This window comes from Zalophus californianus, chromosome 7 (assembly GCF_009762305.2).
Source record: "Zalophus californianus isolate mZalCal1 chromosome 7, mZalCal1.pri.v2, whole genome shotgun sequence".
NCBI classification, from domain to species: domain Eukaryota; kingdom Metazoa; phylum Chordata; class Mammalia; order Carnivora; family Otariidae; genus Zalophus; species Zalophus californianus.
Window position 1 is genome coordinate 24068039 of NC_045601.1, and position 14642 is coordinate 24082680.

General features: G+C 32.9%; 1 pseudogene; it reads left to right on the top strand.

Moving 5' to 3' along the window:
* Positions 1-4817: 4817 nt before the first annotated feature.
* On the top strand, positions 4818-4934 carry LOC113928085 (annotated as a pseudogene).
* Positions 4935-14642: the final 9708 nt, after the last annotated feature.

The following is a 14642-nucleotide window of genomic DNA, read 5'->3' on the forward strand; positions in this document are numbered from 1 at the left end:
TCTATGTAGAACTACCAAGGTAATTGGCTAAGCCAAGGTGGTAGAAATTGAAAAGTATAATCCAGGTACATGTGAAGCCTTAATTTGTTATTGGTAGCCTTTGGGAAAGGTTTCAAAATATGTTCATGTGAAGGAGTTCTGGCCCTTTTCTCAAGACTTGGCGATAAACAATACTATCCCAATACTAAATTCCATTTTTTTTCTAAGATTGTTTCATGAGGCTCCACTAAAAAGAAGAAGTATAGATGCTTAAGGTTTTGTGGATTTGATAGTTCCATTATCTCAATGGAATGTGTCCCTTTAAAAGCCAATAGATTAGAATTTTTCAAGAAGAATGGCACGCTAAATTCTGGCAAATGCTTCTGAGAGATTAAATAACAGAATAAATTATGTACTTTAGATTTGGCTAAAGGAAGGATAGGATTTTCAGAGAAAGAGTCAAGACAAAAACAAACGTTTTCAGGGAAAGAAGGGGGTAATCTAAAGAAAGGTACAAGAATCCAACGGGAATCTGATTACTTACCAGCAATATTGATACTAGAATACAGTGGATAATACAGTACATCCCTAGGTTCCTGAGGATGATTTTTTAAGGTAAAGTTATATAAGCAGACGGTCTTCCTATCAGTTTTTTCTCAGATTTCTAGAGACTCAAAGTTTTGGATATTTATTTTTCTTAGGAAGTTTCTTCAGAAAGCATGGTAACAGAAGAAAGTTGAAAACCAAAAAAGTGTAGTGGAAAAAATTTCAAGATGGTTTTATGTAATTGACCTAGAAAACAAGAGGTAGAGTTTGGAACACAAAATCAATGAATTTTCAAAATGTTTTTAAGATCATTATGGATTTCAGTCTACAAAGAAAATAAGCAAGTACTAGAAATTATTGGTAATATAGGAAAGGAAGTATATAATATTTTTCAGGATTAAAGGAGAAGGTAGTGGGGAATGTTTGGAGCTTGGCACAGGGACTCAGAAAAAGTCGAGGTGCAAATATAAAGGAAATAATAGAGATTTGGAGCAATGGCAGACTCTAAGAAGTTAGAATATTTTATTTAATAGACTAAATGTTGCATCACCGAAAATTAGCAAAGGAAATGAGTTAGCTCTGTATTGAACAATATTTCCACAGTAATAATGTAAATATGACTTACTTATTCAACTTTTAGATTGAACCTATTGAGAGAGCATAAGGGAATTGATATGGTCACAAAATGAAAATGTTATCAATCTCACAATAAATATATAAATAAATATAAACTAATAACTAAAAGAAATTTGAAAGTGAAAATGTGTGGAGATGGAGAAAGAAAGGAGAAGATGTTATCATTTTTTCCTAAAAGTAGACTAAAAAGCAAGGTGGAAGTAGAAAATATGTATGTTAACCATATTTTTGAGAGTTTTAATAGTGAAACTGGAGAGAGATGTAGGGATGAAGAGGATGAAAATAAGATAAATAAAAAAAATTGGGGGGGATATGTTTTGGTTTTCTGTTTTATTTTTTTGCAGAAAAAAAGCATGTTAGTGTAATGGCATGTTTGATCGAGTAAGGAAGGGACAATTGAAAAGACAGAGAGAGCAAACCACCTAAGGGCAATCCTTTGGTGAAATTATGACAAATGGAATTTGGAGCATTTTAGATCTTTCCATTAACATGTATAGAAGCCAAACATACTGGATACTATAAAAAATCATTTTGCTTAAAGTCAATCTGATTGTCTTAGTGAGAAGAAATGTAAATTATTCCTTTACCATGTGGTTCAATAAGAGTATTGCATATCAAAATATAGCAAACACAATTGGATACATTATGCTTTGAGGAAACCATTTGATATATGTAGACCTAACTTATGAATATATGGGTAGAAATAAAACTTTTTTTAAAAAGATTTATTTATTTATTTGAGGGGTTGGAAAGCACAGAGGGAGAGTGAGAGTGAGAAGCAGACTCCCCACTGACCAGAGAGAGCCTGACATGAGACTAGATCCCAGGACCCTGAGATCATGACCTGAGCTGCAGGCAGACACTTAACCAACTAAGCCACCCAGGTGCCCACGGCTGGAAATAAAATTGTATAAATAGTGATGTAGTGAATATCATACTATAACTCATAGCTACCTACCATACCTCCATGAGTCCTGTTATTTCAAATCACTATACTTTTTTAATAATTAAAAATTAAAAACATATGGAAAAGTACACAACTATCAGTATAGCTGGGTTTATCATCATAATGTAAAAGAATTTGTGCAACTTCCACATAGGGTGTGAACCAGAATTTTATGAGTACTTGAGAAGCTCATTTTACATTGCTTCCCAGTCCCTAATCTTGCATGTCTGGTTTCTAATTATTCTGACTTCTAATGAACTATTATTGGTCTATTGTTATGCCTAATGGAATCATACATGGGTACTTTTGTGTACCTGGATTAATTTCTTACTCATTATTTTTGGGAGACTTTCTCATGCTGTTGCATGCTAAGATTCTTCATTTATTTTCATTGTTATATAGTGATCCATAGTATAAGTATACCACAGTTTATGTTTTCTAGTAGACATGTGGGTTGTTTCCAGTATAGAGATATTTTGAATAATGTAACTATGAATATGCTTGTACATATCTTTTGGTGCTTGTTCAAACAAATTTAGTAGAAAACACTAAATTTTTTTCAAAAGTGATTTAAGTAAAACACATTACAACTAGAAAAATATGAAAGTATCCATTTCTGTACATTTTAACCAGCATTTGCATTGTCAGTCTATTTAATATTAGATGTTCTAGTATGAGGTAATGTTGGCTTATTTAATTTTATTTTAATGGTTACTAATGAAGTTGAGTGCTGCTTCATAATTTGTTGCCATTTGCTTAATATCTTTTGTGAACTGCATACTCAATTTTTATGTATCTATTTCTTTGGGATAATATGTCTTTTCTTATTTATTTAAAAGTTCTTTATATATTTACTGGATACAGTTACAATCTTTGTCATTTACTTTTTCATATTGTTAATTGGGTTTTGACGAACAGAATTTCTCAAATTTTATAGAGTAAAAATTATCAATACTTCATGTGTATGCTTATGTATGTATGCATGTGTATTTTCATATATATATATAATTCAATTACAATTTATTTTTAAATCTGTTATGTGAGAGAGAATTCAAGTTTTCATGTTTCTTATAAATTAAGGCACAGAAAACTTTTTTGAAAGCGATTGTGTTATGACAATCACATCACTATAATTTTTGGTGTGTACCAAGCAGCAGTGATAAGCAATGATAAGCACCACACCTTTGCAACTATAACTCTCCCATAGGAGTGTGAAAATTGTCATAAATAAAAGATAAATAAGCCAAAAATGAGGCTGAGCTTCACTACAGATACTGAAATTTTGTTATTATTTTCATATGCAATGAAAATTGAGTATTTCTTTTTGTGTGATTGGCATTATTTCTTTCTTAAATATTTGATAGATTTTCCAAAGAAGCCGTTGTGGCCTGGAAGATTTTGTTATGGGAAGATCTTTAATTATGAATTCAACTTACCTAATAGAAATGGGCCATTTAGACTATGTTTCTTCATTCTCTTTTGGGAATTTATTTCAGTAGATTTATACATTTAATAAACTATTTTAATAAATTTAACAAAATTATAAATTATTTATAACATTTCTTGTTCATTTAAATAAAATCAAATATAGTGTTATAAATATTTTCATAATATTCTCTTGTTAATATTTTCTTGCCCATAGGATCTGTAGTTATTACCCATCTTTAATTCCATATTATTAACTATTTTTTTGTGTGGTCAACTTTATGGATCTTTCAAAAGAAACACTTTGTTTTCATTGATTTCTGTTTGTTTTCTTTTTATGTTGATTTGTGTTTCTGTATTACTGCTTTGTATTCTTTTACTTTGATTTTAATTTTCTGTTTTGATATTTTTTATTTTATGGTGAAACTTAGATCATTGATTTTAGATGATCCTTAATGTAATTTTATATAACTCAAAGCTATATATTTCCTTTTTACTAACTTTTGCAGCATCTCACCCATTTTGATATGTTGTTTTATTTTTACTCAATTCAAAGTATTTTATAATTTGCCTAATGATTTATTCTTTGATCCAAAGGTTATTTAGAGATACATTTATGGATTGTCCAGATATAGTTCTATTTTAGATTTCTAATTCTCTGAAAGCAGTTCTGTTATTTTCAGAGCACTTACTTTGTATTATTTTCATCCTTTCCAATTGTTTTCGACAGAACATGGTCTGCATTGTTGAGTGTTCCACAAGTACTTGAAAATAATCTGGTTGCTACTGTGTTGGGTGCAGTATTCTATAAATGCCAACTAGGTCCAATAATGCAATTTCTTTTTTTTTTTTTAAAGATTTTATTTATTTGACAGAGAGAGACACAGCGAGAGAGGGAACACAAGCAGGAGGAGCTGGAGAGGGAGAAGCAGGCTCCCCGCCGAGCAGGGAGCCCAATGCGGGCTCGATCCCAGGACCCTGGGATCATGACCTGAGCCGAAGGCAGACGCTTAACGACTTGAGTCACCCAGGCGCCCCAATAATGCAATTTCTGTTTTCAGAGTTTCCTTTTACTAACTTTTCTATTTGTCCTATCAGTTACTTCTATTGAAGTGTTAAAAGCCTTTACTATGATTGGGATTTATATATTTTTCCTTTCTATTCAGTCAGTTTATGTATCATATATATGAGGTTCTATTAGGGGCCTATACAGGACCTCTGCTAACTCCTTGATGAATTGTCCCCTTTTTATTAGGAAATATTTCTCTTTATCGCTAATGATGTTAGCTTTGCACAGTGGCAGTATTGTAGCTAATGAGGTTTATCTGAGGCGCGATTATTGCTAATATATCACTAATGATGTTGCTTGTTCTGAAAATTATTATGTCTGTTATTAATATAGTCATTCCTGGATTTTTATTTATTTTTCAGGATTTTTTAATCTTAAAAGTCAAATAGCTTTTCCAATTGTCTTAATATTAACCAATGGTGTATTTATATTTAAGGTACGTTTCTTGTAACTATATATAATTGGATGTTTTAGATCAGTCTGACACTCTTACCTACTCCAACAGTCCCTTTTAAGTCGGTTGGACTTAAATAAGTCATATTGTTTTATGTGTTCTACTTGTCCACTATATTCTTTACATTTTCTTCTTTTTGGTGATACCTTTTATCAATTGAATATTTGTGTTCCATTTTTTTCTTCTATTATCTTGCTACATGTACTTCTTTTTTATTTATTATTGGTTAATCTCAGGTGTGCATTATGCAGTTTATCAGTTTATCCTCAAATTATTAATAGCCCCTCACCTGTAACATGTGATCCTATAATAGTTTCCTTTCTACTTTCCTTCATGCTATTGCTATTTTACATTTTTCTTCTACATGTTTATAAACATCAAAATATCCTATTATTTTTGTTTGAAAATCAATTATCTTCTATAGAAATTATAAATGAGAAAACAAAATTTTATGTATCTACTCACATATTTACCATTTCTGACCCTCTTTACTCCTTAGTGCAGATACAAGTTTCCATCTGTTATCTTCTCCTTCCGCTGAAGACCTTCTTTTAATAGTGCTTTTGGCACAGACATTGCCAATGAATTATCACAGTTTTATTTTTTTTGGTCTGAAAATCAGTGTTTACTTTATCTTCATCTTTGAATGATATTTTCTTTAAAGATGCTATTCTATTGTATTTTTGATTTGCACAGTTTCTGATGGAAAGTTTGCAATAATTCTTATCTATGTCCCTCTGTATGTGATATTTTTTTCCTTTAGCTATTTTTAAGATTTTTCTTATCACATGTTGTCAGCAATGATGTGCTTTTGTTGGGGGAGGGGGAAGAAGGAGGCTAATTCCTGTGTGTATGTTTATCTTCTTTGGGACTTATTCAGTTTTTTGAGTTTGTTAATGTCTCTTTTCTTTAAATTTGGGAACATTTTGGCCACTGTTTTAAAAAACATTTCTTCTATCTCGTCTTTCTTTCTTCTTTTTCTGGGACAATAATTATCTATATGTTAGACCTTTTTTTTTCAGGCTTTATTCTCTATAATTTTTTTTAAGATTTATTTATTCATTTTGAGTTTTTTATTGTTATGTTAATCGGCATGCATTACCTCATTAGTTTTTTATGTAGTGTTCCATGATTCATTGTTTGCCTATAACACCCAATGCTCCATGCAATATGTGCCCTCTTTAACCCATCACCAGCTAACCCATCCCGCCATCCCCCTCCAGAGAGAGACACAGTGAGAGAAGGAACACAAGCAGGGGAGTGGGAGAGGGAGAAGCAGGCTTCCCTCTGAGCAGGGAGCCCCATGTGGGGCTTGATCCCAGGACCCTGGATCATGACCTGAGCCAAAGGCAGACACTTAACGACTGAGCGACCCAGGCACCCCTCTATAATGTTTTATAGATGTTTTCTTCTATAATTTAATAAGTTCAGTTATTATATTTTTTATATGGAAGTCCCACTTGGTTCTTTTTATTGTTCTACTTTTCTCTGCATTATGTTTATGTTTCCTTTCAGATAAGTATATGCATTTATAATAGCTATGTTAACATTTTGTGTAGTAGTTCCATTATTTCTATTATTCAGTGACTTTTTCTGTTGACTTTTTTTGGGTTTAATTTCCCACTTGTTTGTATGACTGGTGATTTGTATCATGTTGGAGGTAGTAGACATTGAAATAAAAATGTCTGGATTTTTATGTCCTTTAACAAGTGTTCAATTTTGTTTGACAAGCATATGTAGGTCAATATGATACCTCTGAGTCATGTTTTATGCTATACAAGAGTATATTTAGCTACTTTTCACGTTATTACTCAGGCTAGATTCCTCTGGGATCTGTACTGCATGATCACATCATTACATGTTTCTGGATTATTTTACATTATTTTTGTGGGGTTCTTATACCTGTTATACTGGGATGAGATTTTGGCTATCCTGTATACAGACATTTCTATGAAGCATTTCTGCATTTTCATATTTTGAAAATGTTTGTTGTCATTTTTTCTTCTTTGAGTACTTGTCAACAGTTGCCTATGAAGCCTACAGGACTGAAATTTTATGAACAAACAAACAAACAAACAATTTATTTATTATTTATTTATTTATTTATTTATTTATTTAGAGGGGGAGGGCAGAGGGAGAGAGAGAATATTAAGCAAGCTCCACACTTAGCACAGAGCCTGACATGGAGCTCAGTCTCACAAACCTGAGATCATGACCTGAGCCAAAATCAAGAGTTGGATGCTTAACCTACTGAGCCAACCAGACACCCTGTAAATATATTTTATTTCAGTTTGTTTAATGGCTTCATGATTATTCCAGTTTTTAATTTCATATTTATTAATATACATATAGAAAAATCCACAATTCTACTTGGAGACATCAACATATCTATGTACATCTACTTTTTAGACTCAATTCTGTTTCATTGGCTTCTGTGTATATCTTCTTGTCAGTGTTATACTCCCTTGAATACTGTAGCTTTGTTTAAATGACTTGAAATCAGATACTGTGTCTTTTGAATATATTCTTCTTCTTCTTTTTTTTAAAGATTTTATTTATTTATTTGACAGAGAGAGACACAGCGAGAGAGGGAACACAAGCAGAGGGAGTGGGAGAGGGAGAAGCAGGCTTCCCACTAAGCAGAGAGTCTGATGCGGGGCTCGATCCCAGGACCCTGGAATCATGACCTGAGCCGAAGGCAGACGCTTAACGAATGAGCCACCCAGGTGCCCCATATTCTTCTTTTTAATAATATTTTGAAAATTCCACCTATTGCTTTTATTTTTTGCTATATGCAAAGTGGAATAGTATTATCTGAATGTTATTATTGAATACTATTATTGGTAGACTGATTAAGGAAAGCTGTAAATTATAATTTTAGGACAGCCACCAAATTTTTTAAAATAGTTATGAGTAGGAGGCCAATAATAGAATAAGATGGAATCCTGAAAAATACATAATGAGTACAAATGTAGGGAGAAAACAAAAAGAAGAAAATTATGAAAAAAATTTAAAGAGAACAATTAAAAAGACAGTATATTTTAAATTAGCCATATATGATTATTTTAAATGTAAGTGGTCTAAGGACATCAGTTAAAAGACAAAGAATGCCAAACTTAATATGAAATTCATACTTAGGTATATGCAGTTAATAGAAAACACTCTCAAAATATAAACACATAGAAAGGTCAAAAACTATGGGATGGAAGAAGAAATACATACAAACCATCACCAGAAGAAATCTAGTGTGTTATTCATACCATACCAAGAGAGTTCAGAACAAGGAGTAGAAACAGGAAAAAAGGAGGACATTACCTAATGTTGATGGAATTGATTTTTTAAAAAGATATAACAATTGTAATTGTCTACACACCTAACAAAATACATGGATCAAACCTGATGTGACTGAAGGGAGAAACAGAAAATGTCCACATTTATAGTTGGAGACTTCAAAATAAGCAGTTCCCAACCTCAGGGTTGTGGGCCTAGGGCCTCTAATGGACCACTTACCTCCTTTTGCCTCTGTTGAAATAAAGAACCCTTGTAATTATGGTGATTAACATAACAATAAAAAAATTAAAAAAAAAAGAACCCTCAACTCTATGAGCAACTAATCTTTGACAAAGCAGGAAAGAATATCCAATGGCAAAAAGACAGTCTTTTCAACAAATGGTGTTGGGAAAACTAGACAGCCACATGCAGAAGAATGAAACTGGACCACTTTCTACACCATACACAAAAATAAATTCAAAATGGATGAAAGACCTAAATGTGAGGCACGAATCCATCAAAATCCTAGAAGAGAACACAGGCAACAACCTCTTTGACCTCAGCCACAGAGACTTCTTGCTAGACACGTCTTCAGAGGCAAGGGAACAAAAGCAAAAATGAACTATTGGGACTTCATCAGGATAAAAGCTTTTGCACAGCAAAGGAAACAGTCTACAAAACTAAAAGGCAACCTGTGGAATGGGAGAAGATATTTGCAAATGACATATCAGATGAAGGGCTAGTATCCAAAATCTATAAAGAACTTATCAAACTTGGGGTGCCTGGGTCTCAGTCAGTTAAGCATCTGCCTTTCATTCAGGTCATGATCCCAGGGTCCTGGGAACGAGTCCTGGATCGGGCTCCCTGCTCTGCAGGAAGCCTGCTTCTCCCTCTTCCACTCCTCCTGCTTGTGTTCCCTCTCTCGCTGTGTCTCTCTCTGTCAAATAAATAAATCTTAAAAAAAAAAAAACTTATCAAACTCAACACCCAAAAAAACAAAAAATCCAGTCAAGAAATGGGCAGAAGACATGAACAGACATTTCTCCGAAGAAGACATACAAATGGCCAACAGACACATGAAAAGTGCTCAAGATCATTTGGCATCAGGGAAATACAAATCAAAACCACACAGTGTGAGATACCACCTCACACCAGTCAGAATGGCTAAAATTAACAAGTCAGGAAACAACAAATGTTGGCACGGTTGTGGAGAAAGCGGAACTCTCCTACACTGTTGGTGGGAATGCAAGCTGGTACAGACACTCTGGAAAACAGTATGGAGGTTCCTCAAGTTAAAAATAGAGCTACCCTGTGACCCAGCAATTGAACTGCTAGGTATTTTCCCTAAAGATACAAATGTAATGATCCTAAGGGGCACCTGACCCCAATGTTTATAGCAACAATGTCCACAATACCCAAACTATGGAAAGAGCCCTGATGTCCATCAACAGATGAATGGATAAAAAAGATGTGGTGTATATATATACAATGGAATATTACTCAGCCATCAGAAAGGATAAATACTTACCATTTACATCAAAGTGGATGGAACTGGAGAGTATTATGCTGAGCAAAATAAGTCAATCAGAGAAAGATAATTATATGATTTCACTCATATATGGAATATAAGAAACAGCACAGAGGATCATAGGAGAAGGGAGGGAAAACTGAATGGAAGTAATCAGAGAGGGAGACAAACCAAGAGAGACTCTTAACTCTAGGAAACAAACTGAGGGTTGCTGGGTTGGGGGAGGTGAGGGGGATGGGGTAATTGGGTGATGGGCATTATAGAGGGCACTTGATGTGGTGAGCACTAGGTGTTATAAGCAACTGATGAATTATTGAACTCTTTGGCTAATTGAATTTAAATTAAAAAAAAAAAGGAAGAACCTAATCCTCAGGGTTATAAGAAACAAACAAACAAAAAACCATGGCACCACTGTAGTACAGCAAATGTGTTCATTCAAACCTGAGTTAATTTGGGGGTCTTCAAACGCCATGAAGCAACCATTAGCGTGTGGGGAGTTTCCTAACCATAGGGATACTTACTTGAGGCTGTGTGGAACAGGAAATTACAAATATAGCAGTATACAGTCCCTCCTCACCCAAGTATGTCCAGTGAACAAAAAGATGAAAAAAATGAGTAAAGGTAAGAAAGGAACCTGGATACAAGAGGAGAAAACAATTAAATTGTAAAAGCCTTCACAATTTAACCCAATGGAAAGCTAAAGTTTACTACAATAATTATACAACAAAAAGAAAAAAAAAGGTGTTGATTGGCTTTTGGATTACTATAGGTTCTGAGTTAACTTTAACATCTATTGAAATGCACAAACTGTCAAATTTTCATGGCCTTAATCACTACTGGAACACAATCTACAGTTATACCTGAGGATTTCATTAAATTTATATAAGGTGTCCACTATAATCCTAGAAGACATATATGCCTCACTTTAACCTTCGAGATTATTGCCTTGCCCATGGTCATAGCACCCATTGTCCTACTTTTAAGACAGTCTGAAAATGAGCATGGATGCTCTGACATATTAAGTGACAAAGTAAAATTAAATTAAGTCTCATGGCACTTAACCAGTTGGCTTGACAAAATGGGACTCCATAAAGTACTTCTCTCCACCTCCACCTTCCCAGTGTGCTGCCCTTCATTAAAATAGTTAATACAGTCTAATATACAGTAAATAAGGCCTTCAGGGATTGAAAGTTATTATATAAGACCTAATTAGTGAAGGTGTAAATATCCATTAATTCACTGCTTTTATTCTTAACAACCCAATATGCTCAGATCCTAAACCTAGAAGGAATGAATGGTGCCTCATAGTGGATTACAAATGTTCTGCGTGGTCCTACCCATTATGACCCCTATACCCAAAATTATAAAGTTACTGACACCACCAACTTAGCATCCTGTCAATATTTTTTTTAAAGATTTTATTTATTTATTTGTCAGAGAGAGAGAGAGAGAGAGAGCACAAGCAGGAGGAGTGGCAGGCAGAGGGAGAAGCAAACTCCCTGCTGAGCAAGGAGTCTGATGAGGGACTCTATCCCAGGACCCTGGGATCATGACCTGAGCGGAAGGCAGCTGCTTAACCAACTGAAACCCCCAGGCGTCCCCCTCTCAATATTTTCTATTATAGATTTGCCTGTTCAGTGCCTGTTTCAAAAGCCTTTCAACCTTATTTGGTCTTCACCTTTAGAGACACTATTCATTTTTACCTGGCTACCCATTGGAGGAACTCAACACCTCTGCTCTCCTACACAGTCTTTGCAGGCAAATACTGTTTTTTGAATGAATGTGGTTAATTGGCTAATATGCCTTAGTTTACCACATAATATAGATATTCTGTTTATTTCATACATGCTCTTTCATACTTTTTTTTTGAGCTTGAGACGGACTTTTGGGGCCTTTTTCTTTTTGCCTGTAAGTGTTAAAACTCTAGATCACCTGCAACTTAATATTTCCTCAAACCTGATTTTTAAATCCGAGTTAATTTTTTGTTTATGTCATTTATTTTCATGATCCTGTTAAAAGAATTCTGACTCTTACATACCATATTTTATTGTTTTGTCATAAAATTAGCATACATTTTTGAACTACTGAAACTATCTCTTAGAGAGATGTACATTTTTCTTCTTTTCTTCCCTGGCATTTGTTATAAATAAATCGAAGGCCAACAGATTTGTGAGTAACCATTAATCTTCCCTGAATTGACACTCATAAATATGCAAGTTTAGGAGTTTATTTAACGCAGAAGATGATTATTTCTATTAAATGCTATTATTGCTCTATGAATTTATTTTATTCTTCTGAAATGCCAATAATCCATAATTTGAATTTATATTACCTCTCCTACATTTGAATAAATTCCTTTCATTTTATCTTATTTTTGATCTTTGTAATCTGAAGGCCTTCCTGAATAGCCTTTTTATGTAATAATTTTTTTTTTAAATGATGATATACACTTTTGAATCTAATATGACTTGAAGTATCTCATTGTTTTCTTTCTTTTTTTCATTGCTTGAGTCATGAATTATCCTTGTTTTTACCTGCTGCTTCTCATCCAGTTCTCTTTTTATATCTGTTTGAATGGTTTTATTGTTGTGTTCTTGTTTTTACCTTTGGTTTTATAAATTTTATGCTTTCTTCAATTGTGAATTTAGAGCAAATACTTCCTAAATATGTATGTAGTAATTTTTCTGAAACTACATGGTTCCTAGCATCACCAAGGCCATGTTCTCATTATTTTTAAAGTATTTACTTATCCTTGAATAAGATGTTTGCTCAGTCCTGATATGTGTCTGTGTATATAATGGTTTACTTTTTCTCATATTCATACTATTTTTAATATTTTAGAGTACCCCAGGGAACTTTCATTCATATGGAAAGGAATATTCAATACATTTTTATCAGTAATTTATTTAATATTCCATTGTTCCATGCCATTCTATTAAAATTTATTTTCTAAAATGTATTAATAATCACCCAGTTCTCATCCAGTTCTCCTTTTATATCTATTTGAATGGCTTTATTAAATTGTGTTCTTGTCTTTTACCTTTGGTTTTATAAATTTCATACTTTCATGCTTTTCATTTTAGAAAAGTAAAAGCTTTACTTTTTATAAATGAATTATCTCAAATATTGAAACAAGGATCACAAATTCATTTAATAAATTGTTCTAAAAATTGGGTAAATTCATACATTTTAATGCCAAACCATACTTTTATATTAAAGTGATTAACATATTTCAAAAATATAAAAGATATGTAAATCATTGCATTGATAACAAAACATTTTATTTACATGCATCATTTTTTAAATATAAACACTGTGGTCTTAATTTTTTTTTGTTAGCTCTATATACTATTTCTAATATTCTTCCTAGTATTAAAGTGATGTTATGAAACTCAAAAAAAATGTTTTAGAACGGTAGTTTTCAGATTTTGTCTCAGGACATAAGACTTGATTATACTCTATGTGATTCCAACCAAAGAAAACAGTTATTAGATTGGCATATTTTTTCATGTATTATTTTAATATGAAACTCTCCACCTTGACTTAATTTCTTACAGCCTGGGTCTTTAAGTTTTGTTTGGCCAGGATTAAACACAGCACATTGTCATGTTATTATTCCATATTGGCCTGTTCTATTAGCATTATTGAAATCCCATGTATGAGGAATAGTTGGTTGACATTAAATTAGTTTTGTTTTACAATCAGGAGAGGACATGAAAAGCTATAACCCCAGTCCACAAAGACTATCACAGTTCTTCCTGCCATAGCTCATATTTGCCACTGATATTATGTCCACATATATAGAGCACCCACAACCATCCATTTTGATCCCTGTGTATATTGCATTTTTAAAATGTTATCTCCCAAATATACAATGTATAATCCATGCTCTGACTCCACACATTAGTACATGCCACTCTCTGTTTAATTATGGTGTAAAGGAACTGCATAAATCAGAATGTTAGACATGTAGGCTCAAATGGTGTGAAAGTATGGGGTTTATTTATTCTTTTTTTGCATTATTGTGGCTTATTTTGACATCATATTTAAGAACAAGTGATGAAGGCCCTAACACCCCTAGCACATAATAAATATGTGCCCTAATTGAAATGAGTATTTAAGTTCCATAAAAATATTGTGTTGGTATAATATAAGAATGCTTTCTTATCTCTGTGGAGGCTATTCATGGGAATAGAATAATAATATAAACTAAGTATTGCTAATTAACTAAATATTATTCATATCAGAGCATTATATATTAGTAAAGGTCAGAAACAAAGTTTTTAGTTTTGAATATTTTCCTGACCAGATGAGCCAGAGGCTCTTTCTAAAATTCCCATATTGGAAATCTGCTTTTCTTGATGAATGCCAAAATACTAAGATATTCTCCTTCTTACTAGTGGAATACTCCTCTCTTTAAAGAAAGAAAGTCTAGAGGGTTTTATTTGCCTTCTTTACACAGGTTCTTCATTCTAATGCAGAATTATGTTTATATTTTCTTTTCTTTTTTATATATATATGGTCAGTCCTGAATCATTGGTTAATTCCAGTGACTTTCCATCCCCCTTTCCAAATCATTTCGGTATTCATATATTTTCTAAAGAACATAGCTCAGTAAATTTTAGCTAAACCATATCAGCACTTATCAGAAAACAACATTTTTAATTAAAATTTGTTTGGCTAAAATTTGTATTTCACATTTCATATTAGTTGCCCATTTATAGCCCTTAACTACATAAAACAATAAAAAAAAAGGTTGGTTTTGTCCGTAGTTTCATAGTAATAACAG